We start from the raw sequence: 20,425 nt of genomic DNA, 5'->3' as shown, positions 1-20,425 counted from the left end.
TACTATTATTACTACTAACGCTACTACTAATAGGGACAGATATGATAATACAAATAACAATAACAAATACAATTAATATAACCAACAATAAATATGTAAACAAGTCTTATCAAAATACTATAAATAGACATGACAGTAGTAACCTAACCAATAAAAATTAAATACGAAATCCAATCAAGATACCCTAATAAACCCCCCTTCCCCCCCCTTGCCCCCCCCCCCCCCGATCTCCTACCAAGAGGATAGGTTAATCTGAGCGCAGCCAAACAACCCATTAACCGAGCCCGGCGCCGCTCAGTCAGAAAGGAGAGACTAATTAACGCTCATAAATCTGGAAAGCGAACTTATTGAACCTCGTTGAACCTGGCAGCCACGTGCGTGCTCCCTCGCCCACGCTGGGGGTTCTTCGGTAAAAAAAAAAAAAAAAAAAAAAAAAAAATACGAAGAAGAAGAAGAAGAAGTACAACCGTTATATACTGTCTTGAGTCTTTTATTCTCCCCAGTACTTTTGCAGCTTAAGTTATGGATGGGGGATTATAAGTAAGTTTGTAAGTATAGAACTGCATGGAGGTATTCCTAGAGGTTTATGTTGAGTTCCAAGTATTTCCAAGTAAATAACTAGGGAAGGGAAGGGAAGGGAAGGGAAGGGGAGGGAAGAGAAGGGGAGGGGAGGGGAGGGAAGAGAAGGGGAGGGGAGGGGAGGGGAGGGAAGGGAAGGGGAGGGAAGAGAAGGGAAGGGGAGGGGAGAGGAGGGAAGAGAAGGGAAGGGAAGGGAAGGGAAGGAAAGAGAAGGGAAGAGATGGGAAGGGAAGAAAAGGGAAGGGAAGGGAAGGGGAGGGAAGGGAAGTAAATGTTTATGAGTCGCATATCAGTGCCATCTCAACCTTCACTCCTAGCAAACAACGAAAGCCCTTTTCTCTCTCCCTTTCATTCCCTCCCTCCCTCTCTCTCCTTCTCTGTCTCATTTCCCCCTCTGCCTCCCTCTCCCTTATCTTACTACCTCCTTTACTCCCTTCCCCCACCTCCTTTCTCTACCCTCCCTCGCTCCATTATCCTGGCTTTCTTCACTCACTAACTACTCTCTCCGCTGTCCCTTCCCTCCCCTCCCTTCCTCTCTCCCTCCCCTCCCCTCCCCTCCCCATCCCTCCTCTCCTCCTCCCTCCCTCCCCACCCCTTCCCCTCATGCCTCCCCCCCCCCCTTTCCCTCCCGGCCTCATTACTCTCCCTCCTTGTATTGACCTGTGAGTGCACATGAGCTTCTCACTCCCTCGTCACTTGCCAATTTTTGCGTCCGACCTTCGTGCCACGCCGTCATTTGTGCATGCAATGGGCGCTCATTTCTGCCTCTTATTCAATACCACTTGCCTTCTTTTTATGCGCGGTTTTCTATTTTGAATTCTGTATCTTTTTCTCTCTCTTATTTCGTGCCTTTGTTTTTTACTCTGGTCTGTTTGTCTGTATGTGTCTCTCTCTGTCACTCTATGTCTGTCTGTCTGTCTGTCTGTCTGTCTGTCTATATATCCATGTCTGTCTGTCTGAATCTCTCTTTCTCTCTGCCACTCTGTCTATCTGTCCCTCTGTCTCTGTCTCTGCTTCTGCCCGTCTCCATCTCTGTATCTCTGTATCTCTGTATCCCTATCTTCCTCCCTCTCTCTACCCTCTCCCCACATTTCCCTTTCACTTTCCCTTTCCCTCTCTTTATCTCCACCTCCTGTCTACTTCTTCGGTCACCAACTTACAACCAACCCTACCCACAGCTACTTACCAAACATACAAAAACACGAAGCCTACACTCCCGTCATGAATAACTAAGCCTTGACCTTGGCCTTTGCTTGGGGTTCCGTTCGATAAAACTTTTTTTTCTTTTTTTGAGAAAGTTCGGGAATGTCAATCTCTCTTTCAATTGCAAATAGATTTATTTTTTTTTATTCAATAAATAGTTCAAGCTACTTGGCAATTCTAAATAGTTTAGCCTCCGAACGAATAGACATGCTGGCTAAAAATAGCAACATGATTATGATTATTATTGTCACACACGCACAGACATACACATACACAGACACACAGACACACACACACACACACACACACACACATACACATACACATACACATACACACACACACACACACACGATGTATCCGAGAGCATTTATTCGTCTCCTCCACCATCTGGGACATACATACTATTTTCATGACAGGTTGCGCGTGTTAGTGGGCCAGGTTGCAAGCGAGGCAGGTGTTCGGCCCAGTCTGCCTCAGTCTGCCTATGTGCCGGCGGGTATGGGATGGGCTTGGGGGGATGGGGTGAGGAAATGAAGGGGGAGGGAAGGGGAGATGAGGGGGAGAAGGGAGGAGAGGGGAGATGAGGGGGGAGAAGGGAGGGAAGGGGAGGAGAGAAGGGAGGGGGAGGGGAAAGAGAAGGGAGAAGGGACAAGGGGATAGAATGAGAGGCAAGCGAGGAAATGGGAAAGGGAGTAGGAGGAAACGGGGAGGGGCAATGGAAAGAGTAACATATGGGTAGGGAGGGGAGAGAAAGATAAAGGAAGGAGGAGGGGAGGGGAGGGGGAGGGAAGGGAGGAGGATAAGGGGGGAGGGAGGGAACACATCCTCCTACCTTCCCCTGGGATAATTCTGGGATAATTCCACTTAGCAAGTCCACGCCGAGTTACCCAAGGGATAATGCATCTCCCTGCCGTTCTGGAATAATTTCTTGCAACATCTAATGCATACAGTCGGTTGCATATTCGCTAAATGTTAAATGTATTACATCAACTCCCTTACTATTTGCAATTATAAATCTTATTTTTTTTCACTCATTCTATAACACCCGTGCCTTTTTTTTTTCTTATAAATCTCTTAATATATGTACCATTTAGATCCTCTTCTGAGCAACGGTACTTTCACCATCTGTACTGTGCCATCTGGATCATAATGGGCATCAAACTCACTCTAATAGCCACCCTGCCCTAATATCAACACCCTCCCCTAATATCCACAGGCTTTGCAACAATAACTACAAGAATCACTTACAATTACGATCAAGAAATACTTGGATTACGCAATACCGAGGAAATGACATCCTTCGCCCGTTACTTATACTTGAAAATGAAGGTGATAGCTTCGCTCCCTCTGATTGGCTAGCGCGGCTATGACGTCAAGAGTACCAATGCCAAGCTCCGCCCACCTCGCGCGGCGCCCGACACACCGCAGGTTAATCACGTGGCATCTTGCTGCCCAGTGTCCAAAATGCCGTTACCCTTTCAATTTTTTTCGGTAAAAGAGCAATCTATCGTATATTGTAACAACATATTTTCGTGTTTTAGATTTGTATCATGTCTTTGAATGATCATCTAACGACTTACAGCGGACAACAATGCCGATCTAACGGCAAAAAAATTCTGAATTTTCCCCGTTTTTAATCCAACCTGATTTCCAAGAACGTTTTCAACAGTGAACACAAGTAGGTCACTGATCACCCCTTTCATTAAAGAAAACAAAATAAATCTTACTCATTACGATACCGATTATGTACATGTTAATCTAAAAATCGCCCACCGATAGTGCTTTATTTAATCCGACTAACATTTATATAAACATTATTGTGTATACATAAATCTTCTTTTTCTTTTTTTAATGCGCAAACCTTTTTAAATTCAGACCATCTAATAAGCACTATTACATTGCTGTAGTCATGTACTTAATTAACTACACATCAAAATATTCAAGATAATTAAAGACTATCAAGACACCGTAGTCATAAAATGGCCATCCACTCCATATTCATTTTTATTATAATCATTACTTTCATAATTAACTTGTTGTGGCACATCAGTAATCGCATTTGTATTCTGACAACGACATTATATACATTATTCTTGCTATAAGTCTGAGCTCCGAAAATTTTCCCATTATGGATGAAGCTGCAAGGTTTTGAGATGACGCACACTCTGCTTGATCTGCCAGGCAAACAAGGCGAGCCTGCAAGCACCATGCAACCTCGCACTGAGGCTGCATTCTAAGAGCGAGCGAGAAAGGAACGAAGCGGAGGGAAGGGGGAGAGAATAAGGGAAGGAGGGAGGGAGGGAGAGAAACAGGGAGGGAAGGGAAGGGAAGGGAAGGGGTGGAGGGAAGGGGTGGAGGGAAGGGATGGAGGGAAGGAGAGGAGAGGAGGGGAGGGGAGAGAGGGGGGAAGGGAGGGAGAGAGGGAGGGAATTGAGGAGGGAAGATGGGTGAGGAGGAGTAGTGGTTGAGGGGGGTAGGTGGTTGATGGGTGGGGCAAGTGGAAGGGAAAGAAGTCGAAAGGATGAGGGAGAAAGGAGAGGCAGAGGGAGGGAGGGAGGGAAGGATAGATAGATAGAAATGGAGGAAAGTAAAAACGGGGAGTGATGGAGGGAGAGTAGAAAGGAGGGAAGGTGAGGGAGAATGACGAAGGCGGGAAGACCGGAAAGGCAAAAGAAAAAAAAGAAAAGGATTGAAGAAAGGGAACGGAGTAAGAGAGCATGAATGAAGGAAAGCCGGAGGAAGAAGCAGAGACAGAGACAGAGACAGAGACAGAGACAGAGACAGAGACAGAGACAGAGGAAAGCAAAGCACGGAAAGAAGGAAACATCAACAACCTACCCATAAAAAAAACATAACCAAAACAAAACCACAAGTAATAACAAACGAAACAAACTCATAATTAGACGAAGGAGAGAGAGGCGGGGAGATCGCGAAGGGGAGACTCATCCCAGTCCGCCAAAAGGGCGTAGCCACCGCTGCAGGGGTCACTCCTGTAGGGTCAAGACGCCATTAAATCACCCAACCTCCGCCTTAAGACCCCCCGTAGATAAGGCCGAGGCTCGCACGGTAAGGGTAGGGATATCTAACCCTTACGAACGTGCGGCGTGCGGGTGAGACTTCCCTCAAACCCACCCGTTCCTTTTATCGTCCGAACGCCCAGTGCGCGCGCGCGGTAGATTCACCTGCTCGGCGCACTTGCAAATCTCTGCACTTAGGGCCAGTTCCGATGCGGTGTTGAATCGCGGTCGGTGAAAAGTCCTCTGGTGTGAAATGCGGATCGAATGATTAAAATTGTATAAGGGAAATGGGGCGGCGACAAATGCGAGTGAGCTTGTGGTCTTAAGTATGCGTCAGGCTAATAATGATGATATTAATAACAATAATAAAAGTAAGTGTAACGACAATGATGAAAAAATATAATAATGATAATGATAATAATAATAATGATGATGATAATAATAACAATAATGACGATAATAATGATGATGATGATGTATTATATTAATAACAATAATAATAATAACAATAATGATAAAAATCACGAGTGACAAATCCAGAAATCTATAATCATATATGCATGAAAGTTTAACAGTCGAGCAAAACACCTCCAAACTTGCCGGTTTTCATCCAAACAAGGCCCACAGACTCATAACACCTTGACTTAAAAGGCTTCCCCACTAAAAAAACAAAACAAAAAACATAACCCAAAAAAAAAAAACATCTTTCTAAAACGCCATGCAAATCAACAGGCCACAGAGTTAGCGTGGCTGTTGCCCTGGGTATGGGCATCGGCAGAGAAAGTGTTCCGTCGCTCGCTGGCCCTTGTGTCAGTCGCTGGCCAGACACACACCGCTGCGCATACCAAACTCAGACTATAAGTATGGCCAGTCAGTCACACGTGCGGACACTATCGGCGCGTGAGCTTTACTTACAATCAGAACATTTATTCCTCTGCCTAACAATCAGAACATTTATTCCTCTGCCTAACAATCAGAACATTTATTCCTTTGCCTAACAATCAGAACATTTATTCCTCTGCCTAACAATCAGAACATTTATTCCTCTGCCTAACAATCAGAACATTTATTCCCTTGTTTAACAATCAGAACATTTATTCCTCTGCCTAACAAGCAGAACATTTATTCCTCTGCCTGACAATCAGAACATTTATTCCTCTGCCTAACAATCAGAACATTTATTCCCTTGTCTAACAATCAGAACATTTATTCCTCTACCTAACAAGCAGAACATTTATTCCCTTGTTTAACAATCAGAACACTTATTCCTCTGCCTAACAAGCAGAACATTTATTCCTCTGCCTAACAAGCAGAACATTTATTCCTTTGCCTAACAATCAGAACATTTATTCCTTTGCCTAACAATCAGAACATTTATTCCCTTGTCTAACAATCAGAACACTCATCTGCTTTACAAACAAAACAACCATCTTTGCATAACAGTCAGAACATTTATCCCTTTGTCAAACAATCAGAACACACATCTTTGCCTAACAAACAGAACATTTATCCCTTTGCTTAACAATCAGAACACTATTTGAGTATTTTCACCGTCAGGTATCTACTAGATAGGCCTACATTTCATACTTAGCAATTCGGTTTCGCAACAAATAAACTAAATAGGCACAGATGTCTGCTACACCCAGCTGCTAAAAATGCTATAAGCTAATCCACCCAACTATATATCTGCCTCCTTATCTACCTCCTATCCGCCCATTTATCTGCAGTACATATCTAAGCAATAAATTAAATTTCTAAAACTATAATCTACAACATCAAGTGCTTTCTTGTCCTCATTCTTTGACTTTCTATGCCCTTTAGGCCCAAATCTTACTTTTTCTTGAATACTGGCGTTTCTTGCCATTATATTTTTTGGTATTTTTGCTGTTTTTCTTTGCTCGTGCTAATATTTTCTTTCTCTCATTCATTCTGTTTTTGCTAACTCACCATCGTAGGTATTTTTGGCCATGTATATTCTAATGATTTTCTATCACTTCTAACTTTTATTGTCAGGTATCATGCTTGGAAGTGAAGGAACCGAGTTTTTTTTATATATAAATGAGGTTAAGAAAAAGAAAGTTCAAAGTGTCAGGTAAACCAACTTTCATCAAGCAGAAATCTGGCAAAATCGCAAATGGCAGTAAATTGATACTTACGAAATATTGATAACTACAACGACTATTGACGGCGATGACTTAGCCTTCAACCACTCACTAAGGACCTTTCAACCTCCCTTATCACTTACTCGACATGGGAGAAAGAGAGGTTACAGTAACAAGGAGAAGGATCATCTATCAACCCGAGATTTAGCTATCACCCTTTCCCTCCTCTCCCTCCTTTCTTGACACGGTCAGGTCTGTCTTAATTATCAGCGAGTTTCTTGGCCTTTACCCTCACCCTCGCCCTCGCCCTCGCCCTCGCCCTCTCCCTCTCCCTCTCCCTCTCCCTCTCCCTCTCGAGCGCCCGACCCCGCTATCAACACATCCTGGGCTTGAAAACGTAAACAAACTTTCTTCCTCTGCCGTAAAAAAGGACTGACTTGATCCTTCGACCCGGCGGAGTAAACAATAACCGTTTAATTAGTATAAAAAAAAACAGCAACTAGTTCTTCCTTCCTACGACAAATCGAATGACACAGGAAGGGAAAAAAGGGAGAATGCCTTTGTTGTAACGAGCAGTAATGCATCCTTTTTGTCGAGGATGAAAAACAAAAATCCCGGCCGTAATTGCGACACTCGCTCGCCCGCCTGCCTGAAGAAACTCTCACAGCTGATCACGTTCCCTGGAGAGACGTTGTCAGGGACGGCAACAATGAGAGATTGGCGGTGGTTATGAGAACGCCTTTTGACTGCGATTATACGCACGGAAAACAATAAAAACCAACATCCGTCGGGTGCGCATGGAGGGACCCTCGTGAGTGGCAACTGTCGGGTTTCCCTTTCCCAGAAGCTATTTTGTCCCGGGGCGAAATAAATCCAGGAAAAGGGGGTGGGTGGCTGGGTTTCTCTCCAACAAAAGATCTATTATCTTTTCGCTAAATGGACGTTTCCCGAGCACTCGTCATCAAGAATGACATAGGGCTTTCAAAGAAACCGTGCTTTCATCGCGTATTATCAAACCTGTTGGCAATATGAACGTTTAAAAAGACGGGAGAAAAAGAGAGACAGAGAGAGGGAATCGTACGTCAGACAGCGCGATCGAAGGCTGTCTGCTCCCTCTGACCATCGGCTGGGTGGCGGGCAACTGACACCGCCGTACAACAGTTTGTAAATGGGTGCAGCAGGAGGTCAGGTTGTCAGATAGATGTCACAGGAGGGATGTCGATCTATTGTCTCTCTATCTCCCGTAATCCTAGGAGCATGGCTACCTGGAGCTCTTTACTGTTCACGCTTCTAGGCTATTATTACCCGGAGGCCAACTTACTATTCTTTGACTGATAGCTATATTCTTCAGGTTAGCTTAAATAAGAAATACGTAGATTACTCTATCATGACTTACGCAATACTGCTGTAAAAAAATGAAGATCCAACGCTCATTCTTTCCAAAAGTTCAATGAAATCCCCGAAGAAGAACGGACCCCGACGCCAAAGGAGGCCGCACAAAGAGACCTGAGTTCGTGCAGGACCTCAACCCTTCCTTCTCTGCCTCCTCCTCTGCTTCCTCCTTACCCCTTACCCTCCCCCCCCCCTCTCCCACCTCTCTTTCGTCCCTCCCCCCTCTCCCACCTCTCTTTCGTCCCTCCCCCCTCTCCCACCTCTCTTTCGTCCCTTCCCCCTCTCCCACCTCTCTTTCGTCCCTCCCTCCCTCCCTCCTCCTCCTCTTGACCTCCTACTTCTCCCTCCCTCCCTCCCTCCTCCCTTTCTCCTTCGCGCCCTCTCTTCTCCCTTATGTTCCTTCGCTCCCAAGACATTCTCGGATTCTTACCTGGCCATAACCCTTTCCTTAGCCTACTTTAAGACGGCGTGATGCGCTCGCTTACTCTCGGAGGCGGCGAGGGAGAGGGAGAGGGAGAGGGAGAGTGGAGAGAATGAGAGAAAAGGGGGAAAAGAGAATAGGAAGGAAGATGAGCCATTAAGTTAATAAAAAGGGAGGGATAAACAGAAGACAGAGAGACAGGAAGAACGGAACGGGGGAGGGGGGAGGGGGAGGGGGATAAAAAAAATAGATATGATGCAGAGGAATTAATAAAAGAAGAAGAAGAAAAAAAGAAAAACATCAAATACCAAAACAGGGGAAAAAAGAAAGACAAACTGAATAAAAAAAATAAAAAAAGACAAATGAAGTTCTACCTTCAAATATGCAAATATTCAAAGATAATCTCCTTCCCACACTCCACACTCAAGATTAATCTTAGGTAATGAGTGACAGAACGTCGTTACCTTTGAGATTAGCCAACACCGCAATTAGCCCGCTTGCTGAAACACTATCAATTAACCAGCCATGGAAACTGCTTTCTCGCCTTTTTTCTGGAAATTTCTGGACAGAACTAATCTCTTGACAAGATCGTCCACGGACTAATAATCAGCTGATTCGTCTGTGGAATATTATTATTGTATCCATCATCATTTTTTTTTATTATTATTATCATTATTATTGTTACTTTTATTATCATTATCGGAAGTGTTGTTTTGTTGTAGTTACAGTTACTGTAATTTTGCATTATTTCCACTACTTTTATTATATCAATTATAATTGTTATCATTAACATTATAATCCACAACATTAGAACGCATGAATAAGTTAGCAGATTTTGCAAATACCATTGCAAAACATAAACATTCAATCAGTCAGGCTTAAACTATCAAATAAACATGCAATGACCACTAAATGCACTGATAAGGCATTCCGTAATCATAAATCACCGATATTGTAATTGAAACTCGTTATCTCTGAGTCTTACTATGAGCTCAACCGTTCGAACTTTGAAATCACGACACTGAAAAATAAACGATGGCCTAATAACTGTGATTAAAATAATCGCAATTATATATATGTATATGTATGTATGTATGTATGTGTATATATATATATGTATATATATATATGTATATATATACATTTTATATATATATATATATATGCTGATAAAACCCGATCAAAATAGACAAACACAAACATACACACACACACACACATATATATATATAATATATACATATATATACATATATATTGATATAGGCCTATATCAAAATCAGATTTTTTCGCCAGTCAGTTTGTCTAGGATAGGGGAAGGGAGAAAGGTAGGACAGGAGGAGAGTATGGGGTAAGAGAGGATAGGCGGGGGGGGGGGGGGGATATAGGGGGTGATACGAATTTGCAAGATGGGAAGGGTAGGGATAGGTGTAAGGGACAAGAGGGGGGAGGGGAATGAAAAGAGAGAAATGAGAAAGAAAAAGAGGAAGGGGGAAGGGGGGAAAGGAAGAAAAAAGAGGGGAGGGAGAAAGAGGGGGGGGGGGGATAGAAGGGGAATAGATAAAAATAAAATAAAAAGATGGGGAGGAGGATAAGAACGAAGGGGAAAGCCAAGAGATAGAATAGATGGAGAAAAAAATGAGAGGGAAAGACAAAAAGAAAGAAAGAATGAAGAGGAAGAGGAAGAAGAAGATGAAGAAAGAACAAACAACCACTAATGAGGTAATTGGCATTCCACGGAGTCGTTCCTCGCGGGGGGTTGGGGGGGGGAGGGTTGCAAGCACTTGCAGGAACTACTATCACCCGGCGGGAACAATTCATCTAACACCCCCCCCCCAGACCTCCCACCTCTTTTCTTCTTCCTTAACTTTTCCAACTTTCTACTGACTTCCACCTACCCCCCCCCCAATTCAATCCCCCATTCCTAAAAGAAGCTAAGTGAACTTTTTTTTTTTTTTTAATCGCAAAATACCCGTACACGGGACCGAAAACAAACATACATACCTATATAAATACACACACATACACACACACACACACACACACACACAAATACATACACACACACACACATACAAACACACACACACAAACACACAAACAAACCCACCCACAAACACACAAACAAACAACCACCTAAACAAAAACAAAACCAAAAAAAAACACCCGGAAACAACCAACCAAGCAACCACCTCAAACAAAAGCAAACAACCGGCCACGCCCAAGCACAATGCGTCTCTTCACGACATGCAAACAGAAGCCAAGATGGCGCCGGGAAGCAGACACGGCTAGAGCGGGCGGACGGGCGGCCGGAAGACCCTCAGGGCACGCGGAGCAGCTGCCCTTAACCTCAGGAGCGGGGGAGGGAGGGGGCGGGGAGAGATGGAAAGGGGGAGGGAAGGGGAGGAGGGGAGAGATGGAAGGGGGAAGGGAAGGGGGCACGGGAGATATGGAAGGGGGGAGGGAAGGGGAGGAGGGGAGAGATGGAAGGGGGGAGGGAAGGGGAGGAGGGGAAAGATGGAAGGGGGGAGGGAAGGGGAGGAGGGGAGAGATGGAAGGGGGGAGGGAAGGGGGCACGGGATATATGGAAGAGGGGAGGGAAAGGGGGAGGGGAGAGATGGAAGGGGTGGGGAATAAGGGGGTAAGAGGAAAGGGCAGGGAGTAGAGGGGAGAAGAGTTGGAATGGGGAGAGGTGAAGGGGGGAAGTGGAGAGGAGAGAGGGAAAGGGGAAAGGGAACGGTAAAGAGGGAGAGGAGAGGGGTGAGGAGCAGTATTGGGGATGGGGAAGGGGAAAGGAGATGGAGCAGAAGAGGGAGAGGAGGAGGAGACAGGTAAGAGGGGCGACAATGCAATCTAAAGTACCCTTCTACCATCGCCTCGCCTCAGGCATGCACGCACGCACTCCCACGCACCCACAATAAGCATGGAAGAGGAGGAGGAGGAGGAATAGGAGGAGAAGGAGGAGGAAGGAGAAATAGGGATAGGAAGAGAAGGAGGAGGAGAAGGAGAAAGAGAAAAAATAAAAAGAAGAGGAGACAGATTAGAAGAAGCAGGCAGAGGAGGCATGATGAGCAGGAGGAAAAGGAGAAAGAGGAGGAGGAGAATGAGAAGGCAGAAAGGGGCACTGAGGGGAGAGAAGGGCACGTGACGATGTGGTAATGGTATTGCTTGGGTTACCAAAGAGGTGCCCAAAACCGCACCCAAAATTCTTAAGGTTCAAGTGACCCTCCTTCCCTTCCATGCCCTGAGAGGTATTGATATCGAAGCCGCCCAAACCAAAGAGAAAAGACAAGGAAAAATCAAATAAAAAACGATAGAACGAAAAATAAATAAATCCGATACAAAGGACAAAAAAAAAATCATAAAAAAAGGTTTTGCAATAAAAAGAAAAAAAAAATACGGAAAAAAAGAAAAAACACACTAAAAATAAATCTAAAATAGGGTCTGACACAAAAAGTAAGGAAAACAAAAATAAAGAATAACGCACGAAAAACAAACACAAAACACTTTCCAAGTAAAACAAAACAAAACAAAACAAAAACATCTGACGAACCACTAACCTAAACGACGTAGCCTAAACAAGCATACTGACCATCAACTGACTGCAACAACAATGCAACAACAACAGCGCAACAACAACACGAGGAGAGGTCAGCGTCAGCCCGAGAGAGTCAGCATTTCGGCTTAAAAAAAAAAAAACATGAAAACATCTGTAGTGGAAGCCATACCTTAGAGGGAAGTAGCGTCTTAAGAAGAGCAATGACTGATGGACAGACGTCTATGTGCAAGTGTGTGAGTGAATGGGTGTGTGGGAGAGGGAGAGGGAGAGGGAGAGGGAGAGGGGGAGGGAGAGGGAGAGGGAGAGAGAGAGAGAGAGAGGAAGAAAGAGAGAGAGAGAGAGAGGGAGGAAGAAAGAAAGAAAGAAAGAGAGAGAGAGAGAGAGGAAGAAGAAAGAGAGAGAGAGAGAGAGAGAGAGAGAGAGAGAGAGAGAGAGAGAGAGAGAGAGAGAGAGAGAGAGAGAGAGAGAGAGAGAGAGAGGAAGAGAGAGAGAGAGAGAGGAAGAAAGAGAGAGAGAGAGAGAGAGAGAGAGAAAGAGAGAGAGAGAGAGAGGGAAAGAATCAAAGCAGGGCATATATCGTACCTTACCTTAATGAAGGCGAAGAAATCCGACAAAAAAGAAGAGAAAACAAACAAGAAAAAAAAAATAACTAGACCTTTCAGAAAAAAAACCGACATGCAGGGAGAAAAAGTGCCAACCTGAAGCGACCCCCAAGGTAATCCTTAGTCCCCCCCCACCGCCCTCCATCCCTCCCCCACATCCCCCCCCCCGCCTTGTTCAGCTCTTCCCACATGAAAAAATAAGTCGACAAGTAAACAAAATTATTTAAAAAACGGAAGTAAATTGAGAGAGAGAGAGAGAGAGAGAGAGAGAGAGAGAGAGAGAGAGAGAGAGAGAGAGAGAGAGAGAGAGAGAGAGAGAGAGAGAGAGAGAGAGAGAGAGAAACGGCCGAGTTGGAATGCTCTTGTACCCGCAAGCAACGCCGCAAATCTCTTGGTAATTCCTGGTCCTTCTGCTTTCCCTCCTTCGTGTGGGTATTCAAGAGTGCTTACTTGCTTGATTGATATGTTTACTTGTGCGTGCGCGCGTACGTGTGTCTGTTTCTAAACCATCTGTCTGTCTGTCTGTCCGCCTATTTTCCTCTCTCCCCTTCCCCTCTCTCTCTCTCTCTCCCTCTCCCTCTCCCTCTCCCTCTCCCTCTCCCTCTCCCTCTCCCTCTCCCTCTCCCTCTCCCTCTCTCCCTCTCTCTCTCTCTCTCTCTCTCTCTCTCTCTCTCTCTCTCTCTCCCTCTCCCTCTCCCTCTCCCTCTCCCTTTCCCTTTCCCTTTCCCTTTCCCTTTCCCTCTCCCTTTCCCTCTCCCTCTCCCTTTCCCTTTCCCTCCCCCTCTCCCTCCCTCTCCCTCCATCCTCCTCCTTTCCCTCCCTCCCTCCTCCTCCTTTCCCTCCCTCCATCCTCCTCCTTTTCCTCCCTCCTTACTCCGGGCTCACCGCAAAATCAGCCCGGACCAACAACCACTTCGGGGGGGCGCTGTGGACGACCGGGAGGTTTTACAGGGGTCCTATTTTTCCTTTTATCTGGGGCGTCGATCACCGGAGGAGGTCGGTGGCAAAAAGGAGGAGGGGGGGTGTTAAGGGAGAGGGGGATGGATAGGCGGAGGTGGGAGGAGGAGGAGGAGGAGGAGGAGGGGGAGGGGGAGGAGGAGGAGGAGGTGGTGGAGGAGGAGGAGAAGAAGAATAAGAAGGAGGAGGAAAAAGAGGAGGGGCGAGGAAGGGACGAGGATGGAGGAGATGGAGGTGGTTTCGCTGACTTACCAAAGGGGATTAAGTTTAAAAACATCCCCTGTGGAATTAGAGGAGGAGGAGTAACGAGGGGAAAAGAGGAAGGAGGGTTCAGGAAGGGGAATAAGAAATAAATTGAGAGAAGGAAAAGGAAGACAAAAAGGGAAAAAAGTAGTAAATACGGGAGAGGGAAGGAGGACGGATGGGAGGGGAAAGAGGAGGGAAGGGAAGGGAAGAGAAGGGAAGGGGAGAGGGAGAGGAAGAGGGAAAGGGAGAGGGAGGGGGGCAAAGGGGAAAGACAAAAAGGCGAATTACAGTTTTAGAGAGGATTAATCACCACCGTTTCCCCTCCTTGTTTCACCCTCCTCCATTTTGAATTTATGTTGCAATAATAATGAAGAGGAATTCACGTGCACGAGGAACAAAATACACAAACACTCTTAGAAAGTTCTAGCAGCTTTCTCTCTTTGCTTGTTTCTTTCTTTCTTACACTTCTCCCCTCCCCACCCCCCAACTCCACCCCCTCTAAACGCTAACCCCCCTCCCCACTCATTCACACACACACACACACACACAAACACACACGAAATGAACAGCCCCAAAACCCCACCTTCCGCACATAAAACACACTCGTAATGCGCACCACAGACAATTCTTAAAAAAAAGGCTCACGCACATCCTTGACGGTAAACGTGTATGTGCATAACAGCAGCTCACAAAAGCTAATCACCTCCCCCCCCCCCCCGCTCCCTTCCACCTGAGGGTCCCCGGTGAACTACTGAGCCACAGGACGCCTTAAAAAATCATTCTCCTGGCGGTGAAAAGCAACAATTACTGCAGTCAAGAGGCGTCGTCGCTGATTTCACACACTCTGGCAAGCGGGAGAGAGAGGGGGGAGAGGGGGGGAGGGAGGGAGGGAGGGAGGGAGGGAGGGAGGGAGGGAGGGAGGGAAGGAGGGAGGGAGAGAGAGAGGGGAGAGAGAGAGAGAGAGAGAGAGAGAGAGAGAGAGAGAGAGAGAGAGAGAGAGAGAGAGAGAGAGAGAGAGAGAGAGAGAGAGAGAAAGAGAAAGAGAGAGAGATGGGGGTGACGAGCGAGAAAGAGAGAAAGAGCGTCTGTGAGTGTGTAGATGTGTAGAACAAGGATGGCTTCTGAGCGTGTGCCGGTGATCCTCACTGCCTCCGCTTCGAATTAATGGCGATCATTTCGCGCACGTCACGAAACTATAAATAAGTGAGAGCATACACGCACACGCACACGCACACACACAAACTCTTACATTTACCCTCACACTTGCAAAACAGAGGCGTACGCACAACCATACACACACACACACACACGCACATATACATATACAGGCACACATCCCACCCCCACCCCCTACCACCACCACCACACAAACAAACAAAAAAAACATCAACACAATTTCACATCCCTCTTAATTAAGCAGAAACATCTTATCAGTCTTATCAATTAGATGCCCTGAACCACCGCATCCATGCCTGCTGTTTACACTTTTAAGGGAGGGAGGGAGGGAGGGGGTTGAGGGAGAGGAAGGGGGAGGGGAGGGGGGGGATATCCGAACAGCTGATCAACCATCCCGAAATGTGTGCATATTTGACCGCCACATTTAATGATTCCCAGCTGTTTGGGTCCCTTGGAATGCGTTTATATTTCAAGGTTAACGGAATACACTACAAGAATAATGTATTTGCATGATACTGGTGTGCATATTTACGACAGCAAAAGCAATGCACTGAATCATTGGTTATTTACACTGGAATGCAATCCCAAAAATATGCATGTGCGCCAATCTCATCGGTAAAATGCCAAATTTACGATGAAACTTACGAGCGTTTTTTTTTTCTCTCTCGTTAATAATGTTTAAAATAATAATCTATATGATCTATATTCACGGTAGGAGACATGACAGGATAATGGCAATCGAGCGTCCAAAGGGGGGGGGGATAAGAGAGTGAGAGTGAGAAAACGAATGAGTGAGTGTGAGTGGGCGAGTGATGTTAGTGAGGGATTGGGGGAGAGCCTGAAAGGGGGAGAGAAAAGGGGAGAGAGGAAGGAAGGGAGGGAGGGAAGGAAGGAGGGAGGGAGGGAGGAAGGAAGGGAGAGGGAGAGAGAGAGAGAGTGACAGAGAGAATAAGACGGAAAAAAAAAATTATCACCCACCACCGGCTCATAGGCAACTCCACCAAAACAAAACAAAACAAACAAACGAACAAAAAAAAACTCCAGTTAACACACATGCATAAAGAAGTCAAATAGATCCCCAGCTCCCACACCAACCACGACCTCCCCTAGATAAACCACACCGAAAATCCACCAACCAAAAGGGACCCGCCCCCCCCCCCCCCCTCGCACTCCCTAACCTCAACAGCTGTGATTTAACCACTTCCCAGTTCTGTCCTCTGTTCTCAATTTAATTCTTATCGAGATTTTTACGGTTATCTTATCAGTTCAGGTATTCGTTCGATATCTGATTGTATTGCCCTGGGAGTATGTTGACGAGACAGCATATGTTGACACGGATCGGCACGCATGCGCACCTCTCCAGACGTTTGTTAGTTGCTGACAAATGCAGAGAAAGAAAGAGAAAGAGAGAGAGAGAGATGGAAGCAGATAGAAAAAGACAAATAAAAAGGAAGAAATAGGAAAAAATAAAGGTGAAAATAAATGAATAAAGAAAAAGACAGCAACGTGTACGTGTGTTTATAGCATGTTACCATTGCATTTCAAAAACATGCATGAAATGATCAACTCCCTGGCAAAAGAATATAGGAATATCGCCTCTACAAGATAATAACAAACTTCTTTAAATATTCAAAACCATCTCGAAACCTGCAACCACTACCCGTTGCAAATCGCATTTGATTCTCACCTATAAATCTGCAACCCAAGCGCATTCGTTGACAACCATGCAATGCAGTGCTTGCCCATCCCCTCCCCCCCCCTCCTACAGACCCTTGACACCTACCTCCCCCCCCTCCCCTTCCTCCTTCCTCTCCTTACCGCCATACTGACCAAGAGTGTTCGTTGTACACATGTTCTTGTCACGTTGAGAGCCCGTTCTGTCGTGAAAGTAAATGTACAGACAGCAAGGAAAGTGGATTCCCAGGTATTTTGCATGGGAAGAAGATTATTATGCAGAATAATGGGTAATATTAAGTAAAGGGGGGAAATACACACGAGCGAAGATAAAAATAAACACACACACACACGCACACACACACACAAGCACACACACAAACACACACACACACACACAAGCACACACACACACATACACCCCCCCACACACACATACACAAACCACACCCATGCAACATACATGCATACATATAAATAGACATATAGTTCAACAAATCAACATAACATCCGCCAGTCATGCGATTAACATTCATACAACAATCTAAATCTCGATCATGCACTCGCAAAGCACCATGATCATGCACACGAGATCCAATCTGCCATGCACAAGGAACACAATCATAAGTTTATATTCCCATATATACGAGCGAAAGTTATTCCAATAAACTCATGACTCGGCACCATGCAAATGGCATTACTATGCGCATGACAAGCTTTAGATAATTGTACAGTATAGTAACCGAGGTAAGGTTAGGGTACTGGGAGGGGGGGGGAGGGGGGGCGAGCGCATTGCAGACACGTGGAAATGAATAAATACGAAGGGATTTGGTAGTTAGGAGAATTGAAAAAATATAGATTGATATTCATGACATAATGATGGTGATGATGGTGATGATGATGATGATGATGATGATGGTGATATGAGGAAGACGGAAAAGAAAAAAGGATGATAACAATAACAATAATAATAATAATAATATGATTGATCTATGACAACTTCAGCACAATAATAATAATAATCATAATAATAATAATAACAATAATAATATGATCTATGACAACTTCAGCACAATAATAGTAATAATAATAATAATAATAATAATAATAACATGATTGATCTATGACAACTTCAGCACAATAATAATAATAATAACAATAATAATAACAATAATAATAATAATAATAACAAGAAGAACAATAAACGAAGGAGGTCAGAAATATGCATTAACTGATCCGTTCTTCTGTCACACTCGCCCCCACCCCCCCCCAAAAAAAAAAAAAAAAAAAAACAGCCTAAAAAGCCATAAATATAGGCCTATCCTGAACCCAAGATACACAGTTGTTTACACAGACCCTCTCCCCCCCAGCCCCACCCCCTAGTCTGACCTTCGGGCGTTACCCTCATCCGTGTGTCAGGCTGTCTGCCTGTCGCCATGTAAATTACCAATGGATTAAGTCTATAGGCTGGTTTAATAAGACAAGTAATTGTGTTTCTTTATGAGTGTTATTTGTTTGGTTTTGACAGGTGTTCGAGTGTGGTTATATTGAGTGCATGTCTGTGGATGTCTGTGGGTGTCTGTGAGTGGCATATTGTCTGTGAGTGCTTGCTGTTTTGTCGGTCTTAAAGTCTGTTTTTTTCTGAGACTATTCACTATCCACTATACTGTAATTGGCTGTTAGGGTGCTATGCTGTATTTTTTCGGGGAAAAAACAGGTTCGGTTAAAAGTACAAACTGTATAAACTATCCATATGCTCCAATGTGTATTTGTCTTTCGAAATTACAGTTTTTCTTTACCGAATTTCGGTAGTTCGATCCGGTTACAGTCCGTTCGAGGTCGTGGCTGCATTTATATATATATATATATATATATATATATATATATATATATATATATATATATATATATATATATATATATGTTACTTTCCACGTTTTTCTTTTTCTTTACATTATTTTAGCACATTCAGGTTCCTTCGGTATATCACTAATTATCTGCGAGAAATCTATGACTGCTTGACAACCCACTCACTCCCTCCCTCCTCCTCCCTTCACCCCCTCCCCCTCTTTCTTCCTTCATCCTGCCCCACTCCATCCCCTCCTTCTCCCTTGCCGACCCCCACCCCACCAACCCCACCCTACCCCCCCTTCTCAACGCCTGTGCTTGTCCTGGCCGTTAGATTTCCTTCCAGACTCGGCGGTTGGGGACTAATTCTGCTCTGATGTGCCTGTGGTCACCTCTTTCTGCCGCATCACTTCACACTTTGCTTCATTTGTCTCTGTCTTTCTCTTGTTCCTTCCTCTCCCTCTCCTTCTTTTAGCTCCCGTCCATTCTAGCTCCCTCTTTCTCCGACTTCTCCCTATTCCTTTACCTCTCCTTCTTCTCGCACTCCTCCTCCGTTTCCCTCTGCCACTCCCTTTCTTTCTTCTCCCTTCCTTCTCCCTCTTCCATGCCCACTCCCTTTCTTTCTTCTCCTTCCTTATCCCTCCTCCATGCCCACTTCTTTTCCTTCTCCCTCCCTTATCCCTCTTCCATACCCACTTCTCTTCCTTCTCCCTCCCTTATCCCTCTTCCATACCCACTTCTCTTCCTTCTCCCTCCCTTATCCCTCTTCCATGCCCACTTCTTTTCCTTCTCCCTCCCTTATCCCTCTTCCATGCCCACTTCTATTCCTTCCTCCCCCTTTTCCTTCTCCCTCATTCCCTCCCTCCCTCCCTCTCCTCTCTCAGCTGCCCCAGTCTCTCTAGTTCCTTCGTGATCTTCCCTCGCCTTCCCTCTCCTCTCCAGCTCCTCCTTGGACATTTCGATCACAATCCTTTCCGCTAATGACTGTAATCTCTTGGACGACGCCTTGATATGGGCGGCGGTGACTCCTGTCTCATTTTGCTTTATTGCACGACTTGTCTGCTCCTTGTATCGCGGTAGTTTCCGTGTAAATAAACGTGTATTCAATGATGTGTGTTTTTCATAAGCATCGTAAACATCGGCCGAACGCGTTGAATTGATTATAATAATAAAAACGGAATCGGTCGCGCGTGGATTTGCTCTAAAACCGACCAATTTTTTTTTTTTTTTTTTCAAAATTTCTCAGCTTGCTTGAATAATTCCTTGCGTTGTGGTCTCCTTGCTCCCTGAAACGAAGAACATCTGTCGTGCACGTTGCGTCCTGCACGGAGCCTTGACGTGATAGTTACTGTACAAACCTTGGTTACTTGTCCACCATTCATTTCGAAAAAGGAAAAATTCCCCTCTCGGTTTGGACAATAAAATACACTTTCAAATCATTTTTCTTCCACCCTTACTTTTTCTGCGCAACTCTCCTGAGAAAGCACACATTATAGAAACCTTTGAAACACTTCCGACACTAAGATAATATTAATAATAATCACCGTACGTGGACACTCACATAAACACACACCGAGGTATTCAATCGCACCGCTGCTCATCGGAACAGCTCACGAGGCGCACTGAACTAACCATCGCGACGCCCG

The 20,425-nt window shown here is 45.1% G+C and overlaps 1 protein-coding gene across 3 annotated transcripts in view; it reads right to left on the bottom strand.

Annotated features, from left to right (window-relative positions):
• Positions 1–20,403, bottom strand: part of LOC122254346 (uncharacterized) — a 190,533-nt gene extending 170,130 nt beyond the window's left edge. For 2 of the 3 annotated variants that reach the window (XM_086551297.1, XM_086551300.1), the window contains exon 1: positions 20,341–20,403. The gene's annotated coding sequence lies outside the window, so the exon portion shown is untranslated. The remainder of the gene's footprint in view (positions 1–20,340) is intronic. The other variant, XM_086551299.1, reaches the window with a different exon arrangement.
• Positions 20,404–20,425: the final 22 nt, after the last annotated feature.

Source organism: Penaeus japonicus, unplaced genomic scaffold (assembly GCF_977035675.1).
Source record: "Penaeus japonicus unplaced genomic scaffold, GWHDUDI00000001_assembly GWHDUDI00000025, whole genome shotgun sequence".
NCBI classification, from domain to species: Eukaryota; Metazoa; Arthropoda; class Malacostraca; order Decapoda; family Penaeidae; genus Penaeus; species Penaeus japonicus.
The sequence above is the reverse complement of the archived record's forward strand: the minus strand, read 5'-3'. Positions and strand labels throughout refer to the sequence as shown.